The sequence below is a fragment of the Chiloscyllium plagiosum genome, chromosome 2, assembly GCF_004010195.1.
Source record: "Chiloscyllium plagiosum isolate BGI_BamShark_2017 chromosome 2, ASM401019v2, whole genome shotgun sequence".
NCBI classification, from domain to species: domain Eukaryota; kingdom Metazoa; phylum Chordata; class Chondrichthyes; order Orectolobiformes; family Hemiscylliidae; genus Chiloscyllium; species Chiloscyllium plagiosum.
Window position 1 is genome coordinate 137,834,367 of NC_057711.1, and position 9,499 is coordinate 137,843,865.

Consider the following 9,499-nt stretch of genomic DNA (forward strand, 5'->3'; position numbering starts at 1 on the left):
GACCAGAGTTGCACGCAATATTCCAACAGTGGCCAAACCAATGTCCTGTACTCAATACTCTGAACATTATTATTGGATTGTTGTCAGGGCCCATCAACTTTGCATTATTCAATACTTCCAACTGTTCCTTGACATCATGTGGAGTGAAACGAACTGACTGACAACTGGTAGCTGTGATTCTGGGGCAATCAGAGGAGGTCAAGATGGATCATCATCCACTCAGCACTTCTGGCTGAAGATTGCTGCAAATGATATTTAGTTTGAGGAAGAGAGGAGTAGGTCTGAGACTGAGATTAGAAAAAAGCAATTATGATGGCATGAAAGCAGAGATGGCTGACGTGAACTGGCAAATTGTGTTGAAGAATAGTTAAGAGAGGAAATGAAGTGGCAGACATTTAGGGGATATTTCAAAACATGTAGAGCAGGTACAGTGCAATTGTAATGGATCAGACCAGATCTCTCCCACCCCAAGTATATTATGGAGACAACCCGGACTCTGACTTATACTTTTTTAAAAGGCAAGGATAAGGAATTGTGTTCCAGATTTAATTTGAGCGACTTACCCCAAGCTTTAACCAAAACACACTTTATTATTATAACACAGTTAAAATGTAACAAAAAAAGAATTAGTATAACTTTACTCTCAGAAATACTTAACAGGATAATGTATTAGTTAACCACTAATCATCAACTGTTCCAAAAAGGCAGCATCCCATAATGGTAGCCTTGGCAAAGGCAATTCAGCAACACAGTTATGATTCTCACGTGCTGACTCTCTCAAGTCCATTAGAAAGAAACAATCTGCCCCTTCGATTTTTAACCGGAAGCCTCGCGTCTAAGATTCCACTCTAGTAGCAGAAAACACAAGCTTCTGACTCCAGTAACCAGCAGAAACCTTCTCAACTCATGGAGAGAAAAAGTCCTGACCCCAGCCACTCTCCACTCTTGCCTTATTTTTTTACTAAAAGAGAGATCTCAGCTGTTTACCAACTGCCTGACTGAAGGAGACACTTCAGCACCACTGTGACAGCACCCCTCTATAAGAGAAACAGCACTGAACACAGTATCATCACACAATGAATTCCAAGGGATAAAGCCACCATTTGTGGTTAGTGAGAAAGGTAAAAGGCAACAGTAAAACTTTAAGAAATGCATGTAATTGTGCATTAAAGTGTGGCAAGTGAGAAGACTGGACAGAACCTAAAAATGTTAACAATTACAAAAAGCAAATTAATGGGGAGGGAAAGGTTACAGTCCAAGAGAAAGCTAACCAGAAATATAAGATAAGAATTTTTCTAATAAAAGGAGTTGAAATTAACATGGACTCTAGAAAGAAATACAACCATTCCATTCACACTGCTTTCATGAAATCAAATAACTCTGCAAGTTGCGGCAAGAGGTAAATTATATTGTATAATGTCCAGCTCCCTCAAAACAACGTTGGGCGAAATGTACAAAAATTTTAATTACTTACATTCTTAAAAACTTGCACCAATAGTTTAATGATAAAGCAAAATCTACGAGCAATAAACATTGGGAGTGAACAGAGAAGAAACAGGATTGAACTTATTAACATTCCATCAATTAGACATTGGAACTAATTAATTAATTAGAATTATGAAGTATGCAAAATACAATAGTAATGCTCTTCAAAGTGATTTGATTAAATGTACTTACAACTCTGTCTGAAAACCCAGCAACAGAAAATGTACACTCTATAAAAGAAACCATTTATCTACATAATTAAGAAAAATATTCTGGCCCAGAATTGCCGGGATTGCAAATCCAAGTGCATCAAGTGGATTTTTCAAATTTTAGATTACATGTCGACATTGGAAATTGCTGGAAAAGCAAATTTATCATGCCAAGAGTTACAGGGCATCTTGAATGTCACGAACCTCAGATCCAAAGATCCATATGCTTCACCAGTGAAATATATTGATAGACCGTGGGTGATTAAGGAATCGGGAATTAGATACCAAGGTAAATAAAAGGGAAGAAAGATTGGATTAACAAAGAAAGAGGGAAGAGTAAAATTCTTTTAAAGAAATAAAATTTAAAAGAATTCTAGGAACAAGTTACCAGCTGTAGGAATGCAATCGCAATTTCAACTATTCTCTTTCCAGCCTCCATGATTTGTTTCATATCTGGACTTCAAATGCCAGAAACTCGATTGTTACAGCACAGAAGGTCACCATTTGGCTGATCTTGCTTGCACAGTTCTATTATCAAGTGCCAATCTCCTGCCTTTTCCCTCTGTCCTTACACACCATGTCAATCCAAGTAGCCATTCAAAGCCTCAACTGACCCTGCCTCCACCACATTGTCTGGTAGTGCATTTAACACCCCAATATTACCCTAAAGAAACTTACTTCTCTTGCTTCTTTTACATTTTATTTAAAACACGTACCCTCCTTTTCTTCTTCCTTTCACGAACGGAAACAGCTTCTCCCTATCTTCTCTGTCCAGCCTGCCCACAATTCTGGAAACCTCTGTGAAATACCCTCTCAGTTTTCTGCTCTCCAAGAACAGTCACAACATCTTCAATCTATCTACACAACTGAAGTTGCTCAGTCCCGAAACCATTCTTGTAAATTGCTTCCGCATCCTTTCCAATGCATTCCCATCTTTCCTCCAATGTGACACACACCTGAGGGCTAGACATGATTTGTAGAAGTTCAACATTACCTCCTTGCTCTTGTATTCTGTGCCCGTATCAATAAAGGAGGGGAAAGCGAGGACTGCAGATGCTGGAGACCAGAGTTGAAAAGTGTGGTGCTGGAAGAGCGCAGCAGGCCAGGCAGCTTCCGAGGAGCAGGCGAATCGACCTTCTTCAGGAATGAGGCTGGTGTGCCAAGTAAGGCTTGACATACCAGACTCACTCTGAAGAAAAGCTTATGCCTGAAACATCGATTCGCCTGCTCCTCGGATGCTGCCTGGCCTGCTGCGCTTTTCCAGCACCACACTTTTCAACTCGTATTAATAAAGCCAAGAACAAAGTATACTTTATTAATAGATTTTGCCACCTACAATGATCAGTGCATGTGTACACCAGGTCCCTCTGCTCTTGCACCCCCTTTAGAATCGTACCCCCTATTTGATATTGTCTTTCAACATTCTTCTGACCAAAGTGCATCACATCACGCTTCTCACCTGCCACCTATCCACTGTCTCCAACTTGTCAATGTCCTTTTGGAGTTCCCCAATATCCTCCTTACTGTTTATAATTCTTCCAAGTTTACTGTTATCTGCAAACTTTGAAATGTCACCTGCACACCAAGATCCAGATGACTTATACACAGCAGGGAAAGCAAGGGGCTCACAATTCTGATGCTGAGAGAACTCCACGTCAAACTGTCCTCCAACCCAAAAAATATCCATCACTCATCTGTTTCCGAGCCTTCAGCCAACTTTGTATCTGCTGCTGTTCCTTTTATCCCATGAACTATCACGCCTTCTAGAAATCCATGCATACCACATCAACAGCGTCACCCTTTTTGACCTTTTCTGTTATCTCTTCAAAATACTCCACCAAGATGGTCAAACAAGATGTTCCATTTGGAATTCTATGCCAACTCTTCCTTATCAACCCACCTTTTTCCATGTGATTAGTAATTCTCGCTCAGATAGTTATGTCTGAAAGTCTCCCCAGTTCAAACAATCTGATCTGTACTTGCAATCTTTCTTGAACAAGGCAGGAATGTTTGCAATCACCCAATCTTCTTGCACTTCCTGAAAATCCAGGCAAGTATGAAAGATTTTGGCCAGTGTCCCCACAATTTCTACCTTCACTTCCTTGAAAATCCTTGGATGCATCTCATCCAGACCCAGTGCCTTGCCAACTTTAAGAGCCAATAGTTAAGGGCTAAATGGGATGGATTCAAACAAATCTAGCAACTCAAGACCGGGCATCCATGAGGCATTGCGGGCCATCAACAGCAGCAGGTTCCAGCACATTCCATAACTTCATAGCCCAGCATTTCCCCCCAGACAACCTTTACCATCAAGTCAGGTGCTGTCTGATCTGTCCTACTCTCTTTTAACCGCGCTGTTTGCATATTTGTCGATTCCTCATCCAGTTATGGGAAGCATGCTATTAAGCTAGATAAGGTTCAGAAGAGATTTATCAGGATGTTGCCAGGTATGGAAGGCTTGAGTTATAAAGAAAGGCTGGAACCTTTTTCACTGGAGCACAGGAGGTTGAGGTTTCGAAGTTGGTAAAATAATAAGATGCATAGAGAGAGTTGATGGTGTTGTCTTTTCCCCAAGATGGGGAGTTTCAACACTCGGGGACACATGTTTAAGATGAAAGGAAAAAGATTTTTTAAGAAAAAGAGATGAGGCTTTTTTTTCACAGCGGGTGGTTCACACATGCAATGAACTTCCTGAGGAAGTGGGGGAGGCTGGTACAATTACAATGTTTAAAATGCATTTGGATAAGTACATGAATAGGAAACATTTGAAAGGATATGGGCCAGGAGCAGGCAGGTGGGATGAGTTCAGTTTGGGATGATGTTTGACATGGACTGGTTGGACCGAAGCGTCTGTTTCCATGCTGTATGACTCAATGACATTGAGATATTCCTCTATAATAGCTGCTAGCTTCTCTCCTAATTCCATTTTACTCCTGTTTTCACCCACCCCTAACCCCCAACCCAAAAAAAAATACCTGCAGCATTCTTGGTGAATCTCAATTGTATTTTCTGCCTTTCAGCTGTCATAATGTGTAAATTGTCAGGCCCAACTCATCTTGATGAATCACATCACTTCTCACAACATGTATTATCCATCGAGTCATAGAGATGTACAGCATGGAAACAGACCCTTTGGTCCATGCCGACCAGATATTCCAACCCAATCTAGTCCCACCTGCCAGCACCCGGCCCATATCCCTCCAAACCCTTCCTATTCGTATACCCATCCAAATGCCTCTTAAATGCTGCAATTGTACCAGCCTCCACCACTTCCTCTGGCAGCTCATTCCATACACGTACCACCCTCTGCGTGAAAAAGCTACCCCTTAGGTCGCTCTTATATCTTTCCCTCTCACCCTAAATATAAGCCCTCTAGTTCTGGACTCCCCCACCCCAGGGACAAGACTTTATCTATTTATCCTTGGCTCTCAAGTTAAGATTGATGGAAGCTCCAACAATGGGGCAAAGGTTCAAAGATCCTCTCAGTAAAGTTTCCCCCATCTCAATCCGAAATAGCCACTGCTTTGTTCTTTAAAAAAATCCATAAAAGGCTCGATTAATCGGTTCAGACATTAAAACATCGAACTGTACATCCCACAGAGCCTCGTAAACTGCTAGAAGTTACTATCATTAAACTCACACACAAATTTAGACAAGGTCAGAAGTGACACGTCACCAGGTTATAGTCCAAAAGGTTTGTTTGAAAATTAAGCTTGTGGTATCCTGTGACTTCTAACCTTGTCCACCCCAGTCCAACAGCGGCACCTCCACTTCACAAACTTGGACAGATTCCGAAACTTGGGAAGTGACCAAATCAGGCGCCTCAAAGTTACCGCCCACCCCTAGGAAAAGAAGCAAGAGCTGAGGATGAAAGCTGGAGGCGGTTAGGCTGGGGCCTGAGATATGTACAAGCGCCCCGGGATAAACACAAGTCACAGCTGTCGGGGGGGGGGAAAGACTTTAACTGAGCCTTTATCCCTTCCGTGTCTGGCTCCAGCACATTGCAATGTCAGGCCCTTTGTGTGTATGGTGTGGAAAACCAGCAGAAAGTGCAAGGCACGACGCTATACCCCAGTCTGAGAAAGCTCAGCCCTCCCTGGACACTGCAGCGCGGAGTGTATGAATGAGCCGCTGGAATTGCAACATCTGACAATTACAATGTAACAAACCGCGGCGTTCCAAAATACTTTACCCAGAAGCCGAATGCTCTCGCGGGCACACTCACTGCGCAAGTGTGGCTGCTCCCCTCCCACAGCCTTGACGTGGACTGGCTGCTGTCGATACAAAGTGCACAGGTCCCCAGCGAATCTCCAGAACCATCCTCGCAGGCAGCTTTTCTGCCCGTCAATCAAACGCCTTCCTTCTGCAGACATTAAGGTGAAATCGACTTGACTTGACGTGCCGGGGCGACAGTGAGGTCTGCATACGCTGGAGACCAGAGTTTGAGAGTGTGTTGCTGGAAAAGCCCAGCGGGATGATATATCCTGGAGAAAGTGAGGTCTGCAGACGCTGGAGATCAGAGTCAAGATTAGAGTGGTGGCTGGAAAAGCACAGCTGGTTAGGCAGTGTGCTCCTCCGATGCTGCCTGGGTTTGCTGTGCTTTTCCAGCACCACTCTAATCTTGATAGCTCCTGGCGTTGAGTCTCATCTGTATGGGAGTACAAAGTTAAAAATCACACAACACCAGGTTATAGTCCAACAGGTTTGTTTGGAAGCACTAGTTTTCAGAGCGCTGCTCCTTTATCAGGTGGTTGTGGAGAATAAGATTGTAAGCCACAGAATTTATAGTATGAGGATGATGACCCAGTGGTATTACTGCTGGGCTATTTGTTCAATAGCCTCAGCTGATATTTCAGGCAGCCTGTGTTTGAGTCCCACCGCCAGGGCAGATTGCAATATGTAGAATTTATGAATGAAACGACTTCCCAGTTAACAAGGGTGGGGAGAGACCATCTGGTTCACTCATGCTGTCTTAAGGAGGGAAAAATCTACAGTCATACATGTGAGTCCAGACCCACAGCAATATAGTGGATTCCCTACTGCCCTCTGAAATGGCCAAGTGAGCTCCTCAGTTCGACCAATCTCAACAAAGGAATGGAACCAGACAGACCACGTGGAATTGACAAAGACAACAGCAAATAGCAGTCCTGTCAAGCCCCTCCTTACTAACATCTGGGGTGAGTGCAGAGTTGGGAAAACTGCCTAAGAGAATCATGACTTATAGACAATAAATAGACCCAATGAGATCTCATGGTATCAAGTGTAATGTGGGCAAGGAAAACTCCTGCTAATTACCTTTTTTAACAATAATCTCCTCCAGGTTGACCAACACTTGGAGGAAACACTGAGGGTGACAGGCATTCCGAATGTATTCTAGGTAGGGGATTTCAGTGCTGAAAGGATGGCTCAGCAACAGCACTAATGATTGAGCTGGTCGAGTTTGAAATGCTATTGCTGCTAGGCTCTGTCTGCGGCAGCTGGTGAGGGAACCAACAAGAGGGAAAAACATACTTCAACTCATCCCTGCCAAATACATCTGTCCATGACAGTATCGGTAAGAATGATCATTGTACAGTCTTTGTGATAGAGAAGGTCCCACCATCACATTGAGAATAACCTGCATGATATTGTGTGGCCTCTACTTCACATTGTGTGGCACCATGTTAAATAAGCCAGACTTTGAATGGATCTAGCAACTGAGCACTCATGAGGCACAGCAGAATTGTACTCCAACACAATCTGCAGCCTCATAGCCTGGTATATTCCCCGTTCAACCAACGCCATCATTGTGTAACTCATTTCCTGACTTCCCAAAGCCTGTCCACCATCAACAAGGCACAACTCAGGAGTGTGATGGAATACTCCCCACTTGCCCTGGATGAATGCAACTCCAACAATGCTCAAGAAGCTTGACATCCTCCAGGACAAAGCAGCCCACTTGATTAGCACCATATCCACAAATATTTAGTAACTCCACTGTGAACATTCAGTAGCAGCCATGTGTACTATCTACAAGGTGCACTGCAGAAATTCACCAAATATCCTTAGACGACCACTTCTATCTCAAAGGACATGGACAGCAGATACATGTGAACAGCACTGGCAAGTTTTCCTCCAAGCCACTCACTGTTCTGACATGGAAATAAATCACCATTTCTCAAGTGTCACTGGATCAAAATCTTGGAATTCTCTCCCAAAGGGCATTGTGGGTCAACCTAAAGCATGTGACTACATCGGTTCGAGAAGGCAGCTCACCATCATCTTCTCAAAGGCAACTAGGGACAGGCAATAAATGCTGGCCAACCAGCGAAGCCCACATCCCGCACATGAATAATAAAAAAGTGGGGTAATCTGGAATGAAAGGCCATGGTTTTAGGGTTTTGGATGGCAGATTTACAACCGTGATGAGACAAAATTAACTCTCTCAAAGGGTCATGAATCTTTAGAATTCACTTCCCCAGATTGAGGTGGATGCCAGGAGACTGTATAAATTTCAGGAGTTGATAGGCAGATTTTAATGATTAATAGGTTACCATGAGCTGGCAGGAAAGAGGAAGCCAAGATGAGATCAGCCGTGATTGTACGAAATAGCGGAGCAGACTCGGAGTGGCGTGGGAGTGGGGCTGAATTGCCTGCTCCTCCTCCCACTTCTCATGGTCTTGTATTTCCAAAGCTTTCATTCCTACTGGAGTGTGGGATGGTGGCTCTGTGGTTAGTGTTGCTGCCTGACAGTGCTAGGGACCCGGGTTCAATTCTAGGCTTTGGTGGCTGTCTGTGTGGAGTTTGCATGTTCTCCCTGTGTCTGTGTGGGTTTCCTCCCACAGTCCAAAGATGAGCAGGTTAGCTGGATTGGCCAAACTAATTGCCCATAGTATCTAGGGATGTGTGGGATAGCCATGAGGAAACACAGGGATTGGGTGGGATCCTCTTTGGAGGGATTGTGTGGGCTGAATGGCCTGCTTCCACACTGTAGAGATTCTATGGCAATGTTAACATTCAGCCCAGTTTCTCCTCCTTCCCAGTTGTTATTTGTAAAGATATCACATTACCCAAGGTTTTGCAGAGCATAGGTTCTATGTTTTTCACATAACTTTTATTTTAAGTCACATGTAAGAAGATAGCACAAAAAAATGCTGTCAATTAATTGTGTATGGAGGATATATTGTAATCGACACCTTTTAGCATTTCTCAATGGTAACTTATGACAGACAGTGAGGTGTTGTATTGGGGTAAAATGGGAACTGCTCAAGAAAGAACTAGGAACCTCAATTTGTACAAGTCAGTGAGGTGATATCAGTCATATCCAATCGCACATTAATGGCCAGAATACCCTCGTAAATACCCTCTAAAATATAGAAATTAAAAAGACTTACTCCAAATAAAATAACTTCCTAGAAATAAGTATTTTAACATTTGATTTGGAGGTATAGTCTAATACAGATTGATACAGTTATCTGTCCCATCTCACCTTAGGCCCTTTCTCCACAGAGATTGACTTTCAGAATGAATAGTGGTAAACATATACAAAAAACTGTTTAAAAATCAAATTTTAAAAATAGTAGAGGCAGATGGGTTTAGGTTTATCATCTGAAGGCTTTTTTAGGAGAAAGTGGGGACTGCAGATACTGAAGACCAGAGTCGAGAGTATGGTGCTGGAAAAGCACAGTCTTACGACATGGGGTAAACCCCTCTGTTAATTTTAAACCGGACACACAGAGAAGCTCACCTCATGCCATAATCTGTTAAATTTCGAGAGGCAAAGAACTCCCCAGAGGTCACTATTTAAAGTAAAAATTAACAATTTT

The 9,499-nt window shown here is 43.0% G+C and overlaps 1 protein-coding gene across 4 annotated transcripts in view; it reads right to left on the reverse strand.

Annotated features, from left to right (window-relative positions):
• Nucleotides 1–6,145, reverse strand: part of focad (focadhesin) — a 201,930-nt gene extending 195,785 nt beyond the window's left edge. For 2 of the 4 annotated variants that reach the window (XM_043718998.1, XM_043718973.1), the window contains exon 1: nt 5,887–6,145. The gene's annotated coding sequence lies outside the window, so the exon portion shown is untranslated. Of the gene's footprint in view, nt 1–5,659; nt 5,681–5,886 lie in introns of those variants that run through there. The other 2 variants (XM_043718981.1, XM_043718988.1) reach the window with 2 other exon arrangements.
• Nucleotides 6,146–9,499: the final 3,354 nt, after the last annotated feature.